This window comes from Diceros bicornis, chromosome 5 (assembly GCF_020826845.1).
Source record: "Diceros bicornis minor isolate mBicDic1 chromosome 5, mDicBic1.mat.cur, whole genome shotgun sequence".
In the NCBI taxonomy this organism is placed as follows: domain Eukaryota; kingdom Metazoa; phylum Chordata; class Mammalia; order Perissodactyla; family Rhinocerotidae; genus Diceros; species Diceros bicornis.
In genome coordinates this window covers 86,661,363-86,671,004 of record NC_080744.1, presented here as the reverse complement: position 1 = coordinate 86,671,004, position 9,642 = coordinate 86,661,363, and the positions used below count along the sequence as shown (strand labels likewise).

General features: G+C 45.4%; 1 protein-coding gene across 3 annotated transcripts in view; it reads left to right on the top strand.

The window, feature by feature from the left end:
- Positions 1-3,177: 3,177 nt before the first annotated feature.
- The window catches only part of MCTP2 (multiple C2 and transmembrane domain containing 2), a 240,164-nt gene continuing 233,699 nt past the window's right edge, over positions 3,178-9,642 (top strand). For 2 of the 3 annotated variants that reach the window (XM_058542374.1, XM_058542370.1), the window contains exon 1: positions 3,178-3,282. The gene's annotated coding sequence lies outside the window, so the exon portion shown is untranslated. The remainder of the gene's footprint in view (positions 3,283-9,642) is intronic. The other variant, XM_058542373.1, reaches the window with a different exon arrangement.

Here is a 9,642-nt window from a genome sequence, read left to right as displayed (position 1 = left end):
TAACAATAAAAGGAACACCATTTTCTCAATGCCATGTAACAAAGGGCATACGCTTCCTTATAGCACACACTAAACATATGCCACCTGGACAGATGTCTAAATGTTGCCTTAACCACGACATTAGTTTCACCTCGTGGTAGGTCTAGATCTATGTGTTTAGTATCTCAATTGTTTTTCTACTTCAGCTTTTATTGGCCCAGAAATGACAAGAAGCACCAATGAAGGAAAATGTGAGGGATGCTAGGTGCCAAGCCCTTATATCACTGTTAGCAGATCTCAGAAACCTTTCTCTTGGGCATTCAAGGGACTTGTACTCCCAAGACTAGCCTTGAGTCCTCCAACTAGAGCCAGACTGGACTGACCGCATGGCCAGCTCTGGCGGGATGACATAAGGAGGCCTGTTGAGATTCCCTGGGAGCAGAGAAGAGCCGAACTTTCGCTCCTGTGCATTTATAAACAGTCTTCTCTCTTTTAAAGAAAACTCCTTTAACCTCATGGCCAGAGATTCTAGGTGACTACAGCCATTGTAACTCATCCTGTTTAAATCACTCTGGCTCATTCAAACAGGCAGAGTGCCATTGCTAAGATACTTCCACTGCAGTGCTTTTGACTGTTATGACATGCAGCATCAGCTGTGACAGCAAAGGAGCACATGGGACCCGCAGAAGACACATCTGCCACTGAATACTTAAAAGAACAGGTGAAATTATCAGATTGCCATGCAACCAAGCATATGTTGTCTAAGACGTAAAAGCAATTGACAGTATTCCAATAAAAGAGTGGAGAGTGAGAAATCTCCACCTCAATTATCATATTGACAATAGAGTTGTGTCTTCAGAGGCCAAATACCCTGTTGCTCATATGAATTAAGAAGGCAAGACAGAGAAGGTAGCCCATTATAACTGCAGATTTTATTTTTAAAAAAGTAACAATTATGATATCATTGACAGTGCCTAATGGCTTGGTTCAAAACCTCTTTAAATCAAGAAATTCAATGTAACCATAGTGTACTGAAAATTTATCAGCCACCTAGATGAGTCCAACTGCTGTCCTACGTACTGCGTTTGGTTATGCAGTGAAGCTGAACTGGTTAAAGCAAACACTCCTTCCCCGGGTGGAATATATTAGAAAGAGGCAGGTAACATGTTTGAACAATTAAAAAAAAAAACACGACTCAAGGAAACCGGACAGAGGAGCATGTTGTGGTGAAAGAGAGGAGGTATGACCTTAGATTTCTGTATCTTTAGATGTTTCACTTTCTATAGTTTAATGATTGAAAAATGCTGTTAGTCATTTGCAACTTGCGGTTGGACTGCCGGAACCACAGAACAGGAACTCCATTGTGGCAGGAGTTAGAAGCAAAAAGCTTTTCGTGTGGGTTCACTTACTATTTTAATTCACTTGTATTGTCAGTCGGCTTTAAAGGTAAGGCTGCTACTTCTCTTCCCTACTGCTCTTTCTCTTTTATACTTTTCCTGAATTCCCTCTGCTCTCAAGGGCATCGGATGTAGCCTGCAGGGAGAGCACAGTGCAAAGAGCCCAGACTTGCCATGGGCCTCAGGTTCTCTGACTCTGCTACTAACTTGACTCATACCTTCAGGCTGGTCCTTTCACAGTTCTGAAGCTAATCTTTCTCATCTTAAACTAGGGATATTATGAACTGTCTCACAGGTTTCTGAAAATTAAATGTGATCATGTGTTACATGCCTAGCGCAGAAACTGGTGACCAGTTACGTTCATCACTGGCAGCTATTATTATACTTTTCACGATGACGGTAGTACTGCTTTCTATCATGTCCTCAAGTTCTCACATGTTCTACATTTTCTTCTTCCGGGCCCGCTCCATTTCCTACTGTACTGTTATTATCATTAGCTGACCTTTACTAAGTGCTTCTCAAGGTCCAGGACACTGTGGGAAGTACTGTATGAAAATCATCTAATTATTTCTCAAAATCTATGCAATAGCTATGATTTTAATCTCAGTTTATTGAAGGGAAAGTTGAAATTCAGAGGCATTAGGCGAACGCGCCGGTTTACACAATTAGTCGCCGAGCCAAGATTTGATTCGAGGTCTTTCTGACTCCAGAGCTGACCTCTTAACCCCCAATTACCCCCATTAATCTCCTCTCCACCTCACAGACCGCCCACTCGCATAAAAACCTATACAATACCGGGCCTGTCCCACACCCAATTTAGCGTGTTTCTATAACTCTCTTGTATCTAATTTCAAAACTGCTGTTTCATGGGGGTGGTGGGGTGTGCGTGTGAGTCCCTGACCTCCTGGAAGGCAGGGATGGTGTCCTGTGTATCTCCTCCTGAGCCACCCGACGCTTGGCAGGGCACAGACTAGGCGCCCAGAGGACGCGGGCTCGGTAACAGACAGGAAAAGAAACTGACCAGGCAGAGATAAAGAGTCAATAAAGTGCAAGAGGATTATAGAGGGAGGAGGAAGCCAAAGAGCGCAAGGGAAAGGAACAAAAGGCAAATATTTACTGAACACTTAGCACCCGTCATCGCACCTAGGATGGATCTTGAAGGGTCTGTTGTACTGGGGCAGCTCGCTGGGCTCGTAGGTCGGCTAATCTATATAGATGAGGAACTAAGGCTCAGGAAACAGAGCTCTGTGCATCTGAGTGGCCGACTTCCAGCCACATTTGCGCACAGGTGGCCCGGGTTTGAGGGGTTGCCTGGCTCTGGTACCTCTTGCCAGGGTCAGGGTGGTAAAAACAGAGGCTGCGCTCTTCCCACTGATCCTTTAGGAACCTACGGGAGCAAGGGTGCACTCCTCGGAGTAGCAGCGACGACAAGTGACTAAGCAATTTTAAGTTTGCAAGCCACACTTGTCCTCTTTCCTTACTCTGAACTAAAATGCGAGTAGACTCAACTCTCCTAGTCACTGCCAAGCTTTTTAAACTCATCTTCTTTTTCCTGTGAGACAACCCAGACGAATGAGTTACAAGTAACCTCTTCCTCTTCCCCCAGCCGGTGCCCAGAACCGGGCGGCGGCGCTTTCTCGCAACAGCCGGCAAAGCCACCGGCGGCCGCGCCCGCGCTTCGGTCGGGGGCGGCTCAAAGGTGACGCGCGGCCGCCTCCTCCCCTTGAAGGCGGGGCTCGCGTGCCGGGCTGGGGAAGTCGGGCGGCCCTCGGCGAGGCCCCCTCCCCTGCCGCCTCCCGGCTGCTCCCTGCGCGTGCGAGCGGCGGCCACGGCGACAGCAGGTCCTGCGCAGGTGAGGGGCGCGCGCCGGCCCCCTCTGCAGCCCCCGGGACGCAGCCTCGGACAGGTGAGGGCGGTGCCAGGCTCACCTGGCAGCGCACGCGGGCGGGGCATCGGGGTCGCCGCGTGCTCTTTCCTGCGGGTGTGTCTGATCTCAACAGAAGTGGGGAGATGGGGAACCCGAGGCACCGGGATGGGAATTCAGGGGAGCTCCTACCCCGGAGCTGCTGGTTCAGGGGTCAGAAAGGTGTTCTGAGGCCAGGAGGCAGAAATACGAGGCGTTGACCGGTGGAGAGCGCCTTGGGGGAGGGCAGCCTGCCCCAGGATTTCTACGCATTTTAAAGGACAGGCATTCGTCTCCCCTGGGCGCCCTGGAGTTAGTCAGTCACCGCCACCGCCGGGACTCTTTCTGCAGGTCAGTCCCTGACTTCTGTGGGATTTGATGCGCTCCCTTCGTGGAGACCTGGAGATTCAACTTTGGTTCCTTGCGCAGACATTTGTTCAGCCGCACGAGAGCAGGAAGCCTTAGGATAATTGTGTACAGAGTGTCTTGTCACATGAAAAAAAAAAAAAATACGGTGATGGTGGTGGTGAACCTGAGAGGCGATTGCTTCCGCAATTAGTTCCTCAGCCCACTGTCCATTTGTTAAGCAAATTGTGCGCTGAGGGCTTGTAAATGTGGTTGGGTTTCTGTAAGCTAGATAAGGACGTGTTGAACGAAGTTCTTTGCGATGTCTGAGGGTTTCAGCCGCGTCCAGGTGCTTACGTGAGTGTGCTCTGGAAGTTACATCTTCAGAGGCCACTTATAGTTACCAGTTTCTCCGTGAACCTTGGGACTTGAGAAAACCTGTTTCACCGACACACTGAATCGCAAACAGGTCTATGAATTATGATTGCCCTTAGCATTCCTTTTTCACTTGGGTCAGCAGCATTTCAATTTCACAGATATTTGTAGTACGCCTGTTCGAGGGGAACCTCTGGAGGGCCAGGCTGGCGTGCTGTTGGGTAGCACAGGTGTTGATAGAAAGGGGAACTTCAGAGCACTCGTTGCTCACAGATGGATGTACAGAAAGAGACCAAGGGCACATTGTGCCTTTGTCTCCGCGGCTCCTCTTTGATCTCTGGTAATAAACATTTAAATACAGGGAGAATGTAAATCTTTGAAGAGTGTCTTGTCATTAGCCTGTGCTGACATCCAAAGTGACAAGGGTTATCAAAACCACCCTTAAAATAAAGTTATTAAGAATCGCCTCTGTGCCAAGCACCAGGCTGGGCAGTTAGTCGCATAAAATATGCAAAGTAGATAGTACTTTCCCCGTACTGATGAGAAACCGAGGCAGGAGGAATCCAGCAATTGGTTTAAGGGGACTGGTGGACCTGGGAATTGAATGTGGACATTTCTAAGTGCAGAAGCCATGCTTTTTCACTATTCCATGCTGCTGTGAGACAGATAGTGTAAATTGGCAGATTTAATGGAATAAGAATTCAAATTTATATTCATGAAACAATCCATGTCCTGGCAGTCAAAGTAACTGTCATGAATAAAATGAACGCTGTTTTCATTCTACTCGTGTGGTTAAACTATGACCAATCTAGGACAAGAGGATGAGCAGGTATTTTTAAAATGTAAAATTTGTGTCTTCCTTAGTGTATTTTTCAGGACCTAATATATCCAAGTCGGGCAAATTACTAAAACTTTATATGTATTCCTTGTATATTACACATTGAAGTAACAGCTGATTTTCATACTATTCATGTATTTTAACATATTTCAACTTCATTTCTTTGCATAGCTTCCAGGTGAATAGAGCCCGCTGTTGTCACCCAGAAAGGACTTTGTGTGTATAAATCTAAAATCATACAGGAATATATCTAATATTTATTTTAAAAGATATATCTATTTTTCCTTAAATCTATCTCTAGAAGTGTAGAATCCTACAATACACTTATTTGGGAAGGAATCCTAAAATTCCTAATTTAGCCTTTGCGTAAATGATCCATAACAACTCAACTGACAGTTTCCTTAAGTGCATGTAAACCACAAAAGTGATTTTCAAATTAAAATTATTATACCGTATAAGATGAGAATGAAAATAGTAGTTAGAATTTTAAATAATATTTCCTGACATGGAGAGCATTTGCTTTCTTAAAAGTTTCCTTATGATTGTTGGTAATTACACAGAAAAATGGAGAGGTTTCATATTTAAATTACCTTAAGGTGTTGAAGAAAGGCTTTTTGCCTGTGTTGGGAGGATCAGGTAGGATATTCTGCCTGGATAGTGCTTGGCATAATTTCTTTTTTCTCTGTCTTCACTTAACAGTGAAATTGACAGCCACCTTGAACTCCTCTCTAGGAGCATTTGAGATCCTACCTAGAACATGTTTATAAAAGTGTGCTTGGCTTGGTTAAGATGCTGTAATGCAGGGGCAGAGTGGGTGATGAATTAGAGAAATTCCCAGAAAAGCGTAAGGGCCGAGGAGAAGAGTATGCACCAGGTGTGAAATGGGCAGATCCAGATTTTGTGAGACCTGAAAGGTAAACTATTTGGGGATCCTCTTTAAGAAAAATAATACAAAATTAGTGATGAAAGTGAATGTTTATTTAGAATGGAAAAAGAAATTACAACCATATGTTGGAGATTTCTGTCTCTTTCTGCTGAGCTCTTTTTGGGCAGTTTACCAGAAATGCTTACATAAAAATGCTTCCTGATTACAACCCTCTCCCTGAGAACACTCAGCATCTCCCAGCGATGTGTAGCACTCGTAGGGGCCTATGCCAGCGAGAGGCCGGAAGCTGAAGCTCCATTGCCTTCACAGAGAGAGAGGGCGAGTTGTGGTTGGAGGCAAAGGACTCTTGGTCCACTGAGCGGAGAAGAGGCTGTTGGCTGGGGTGGGAGGAATCATGGGCTCATCGGGCACTCGGGGCACTTCATGTCCCATGAACATTCTGAGAAAAAGGTCCTTGGTCTCTAAGACCTTCTAGTTTGGTTGGTTCTCCAGGGATGCCTTTGGCCATGGGCCCTCCCAGTTTTCATTCTATCATCACCATTTATTGAGAGTTTTCTATGTCCCAGGCACTGAGTAAGGCAAGGTCCTGATTGCCAAGGAGCTCCTAGTCTCCTGGAGCTGATTTCATTGATGACAGTATGGTGTTGCAGATTCTGGCGTGGAGGCCTGGAGGGCTCCTGATGCTTGAGATGAGTTTGGAATTTTTGGTGGAGTTATGAAGATGAAGGAGTCCAGGAAGAGCATACTATGTGTGTAGAAGGCCATAGAAAGCCCTGGGTGTTTGGGTCCATACACTCTCCTCCACTGATGAAGTGAGGCCCCCTTAGTCAGTGTTTCTCAGCATGTCTTTCCAGAGCAGCAGAACCCACATATCTGAGATTAACTTGTTAGAAATGCACATTCTCAGGTTCTACTCCAGCCCCCTGAATCAGAAGCTCTGTGTGTGGAGCATAGCCATCTGTGTTTTAAGAAGCCTTCCCGATGATTCTGGTGCATGCTAAACTTGGAGAACCACTGCTGTTAGTATTTCAGAGGACTGGTAAGGGATAGAATCCTCTGTGGAGATGGAAGGAGGGGAATGAGATTAATACTAATGCTAATATATTAATATTGTAATATAATTATAGTTTATATTTCTGTCACCAACACAGAGCCCTCAGATTGTGCCAGGCATTCTGCTAAGAAATATTAACTCTTATAATCATTAATACAACCCCACGAGGCAGGGCTATTATCACCTCCATTTAAATGTGAGAAAACTGAGGCGCAGAGAGGTAAGTGTATTGTCCCAGGTCACACAACTGGAAAGCCATTCAGCCAGGATTCGAGCGCAGGCAGTCTGCTTCCAGCACCTTCCCTCTCATCCTGCCTGGGAGAGTTTTCATGGATGTGATTGTTGTGTGTTGGCATTGTGGGAGAGGTCTGGAAGGCAGGCCTGAGACTGCTTGGAATGGCCCTGTTTAACAACTATAGTCATTTGCTGACCACTTGGGGTTAACAAATTTTTCTTTAGGGACTAATTACTGGATTAGAGAGTAAGGATGTTCTTGTCATTTTCTGCTCGTGCAAATTGTTAAAGTTTCATAAGCGAATGGACATGATTGCATATACATGATTGCATAACACGGAAATGCCTCTTTCCTCAGCTTGATTATGGGCTCACATGGATTTCCCCAGTGGGTGACTGTGGAAGGTGGCCTTGTTTCAGAATGCTGGGATTTATCTGGATATTAGCACGGGGCTTCTCTTCTAAAGGCCAACGCCTTCTCCAGGCCATAGAGGACTTGAAGATGATGGTGTGTTTGTCCATTATGTCCTGGAAGGTATCTAGAAGAGCTGTGCTCTGCATTTTTACAGTTTTTTTTTTTTCCCAGGAAACAATTGTTCTCCACAGTTCTATACACTTTATCACAGAATAGCTCCGTCGGGTCAGGCAGCCTGAGTAAGAATAAAAAGCCATAGATATGAGTACATGTGTGAGTGTGTAGAATGGTGGTTTGCCTTTGGGTGTGAACCTTAGGTTACTGAGTCTTCATTTCTTCAGAGACAAATGTTTAGACAAACATTAATTTGAGCTTCTGGCAGGCAGCAGAATTTAATTCTGGGAGTATTAGCTGTCTCATCCATGCATTCATTCATTCATATGGCGATTTGTTGTCTGCCTAGTTGTGCTAAGTGTTAAAATACAGTGGTGATCAGACAGACATGATCCCCACAGACGACTAGGGAGAACTTGCTCTGCAATGTTATGGGTGAATGGAGTTAGATGCCCTAATTCTGTCAGTGAGTCAGTGGGCGAGGGGGTAAGAAGTTATGCTAGTTCAGGAGTGAGGTTATAGGGCTTGGCTTGAGGCAATAGGGAAGCAGGGGTGTGGGGGGATTTGACTGATATCTAGGTAATTACAGAGACGACCAGGTGAGTGTGGGTGAGGGGCGAGAGGGAGTGTTGGGGCTGATGTTTGTGCGTTGGGCTCCTGAGTTGGTGCCAGTAACAGAAGTGAGGACTAGAGAGAAGACTGTTTTCAGAGGATAATAATGAATTCCGTGGACATTGTGAGTTTGAAATGTCTGGATGGCTCCAAGGCAGAGGTTTTGGGTGGACAGTTGGATAGGATAAGGGTCTGCAGTCCGGGAAAGAGGTCTGCAATACAGAGGTTTGAAAGAACTGGTCTTTAGGTGGCCATTGAATAATCGTCTAATTGTCAACTGATTGAATAATGCAGCTGATATAACAACTGAATCATTCAATGGATTGCTTAATATCAATAATTTTGTCGTGCTGTCTCCTAAGGAGATTGGGTCAGTGAGAAGCATGTCAGGAAAGAAATGTGCACTTTTCTCCTGGCTAGGCAGGAGAGGATCGGATTCCAGTTCCTTTGATGTGAAAGGTGAAAAGGGTTTACTTCCGCTCATTCTTTTGAGGGTGGAGAGGAATTCTCCACTCCCTTGGCCTTTAACATGTTTGGTAGCCTGAGCTCTGGCCCCAGCAAGGAGGTGCTCAAGGCGGAGGAGCAAACAAGAGCAGGCTGGAGCAGGGGTGTGACAAGGGGAATATTGAAAGCTGGTTTTCAGAATTGGAGCCCATGTAATTGTCACAAGGTAAAATGCTTACTGTCTTACTGTCGATTCTCTTAATTTGTTATTTTCCGTTATTAAAAACACTCACATCGTTTATGTACTGTATCATGTTTATGGTAAATGAATCGTAAATATCATGCAGCAAGACCAGTGTTATTTTGTAGCTACTGCTATACAAATGTTACAAGATCATTTTTTTTCTAGAAAATGTAGGTTTTCTTAGGTGCTCAGAGTTAAGCTGAAAGCTTGCTTAAGATGTGTTGAAAAGTAGCTGAGGGGCCCGCCCTATGGTGTAGTGGTTAAGTTCAGTGCACTCTGCTTTGGTGGCCAGGGTTTATGGGTTCAGATGTGCAAACCCATACCACTCATCAGTCATGCTGTGGCAGCGACCCACATGCAAAATAGAGGAAGATGGGCACAGATGTTAGCTCAGGGCCAATCTTCCTCAAGCCAAAAAAGAGGAAGATTGGCAACAGATGTTAGCTCAGGGCCAATCTTCCTTAGCAAAAAATAAATTTTTTAAAAAGTAGCTGAAATAGATATGTGTTCTTTTATCCAAAAGCTGTTAATTGAGCATGTATTATGCGTGCTATGTGCTAGAGTTTCCCTTGTGAATAAAACAGGTAGCTCCCTGTCCCTTTAGAGCTTAAGCTTAGAGCAGAAGTCAGACAGCTTAACAAGCGAGCACAGTCAAGTGTGCTGTTTGCTAAGGCTGAGGCATTGGGGGCTGTGGGAGCAAGTGGTGAAGGGAAGCCTCCAGAGGCAGGGCTGCCTGTGCTTAGCAGGAAGGAGCAGAAGGAGTTAGCCAGTAGTGGGCAGAGCGTCCTGTGGGCAGGGGCAT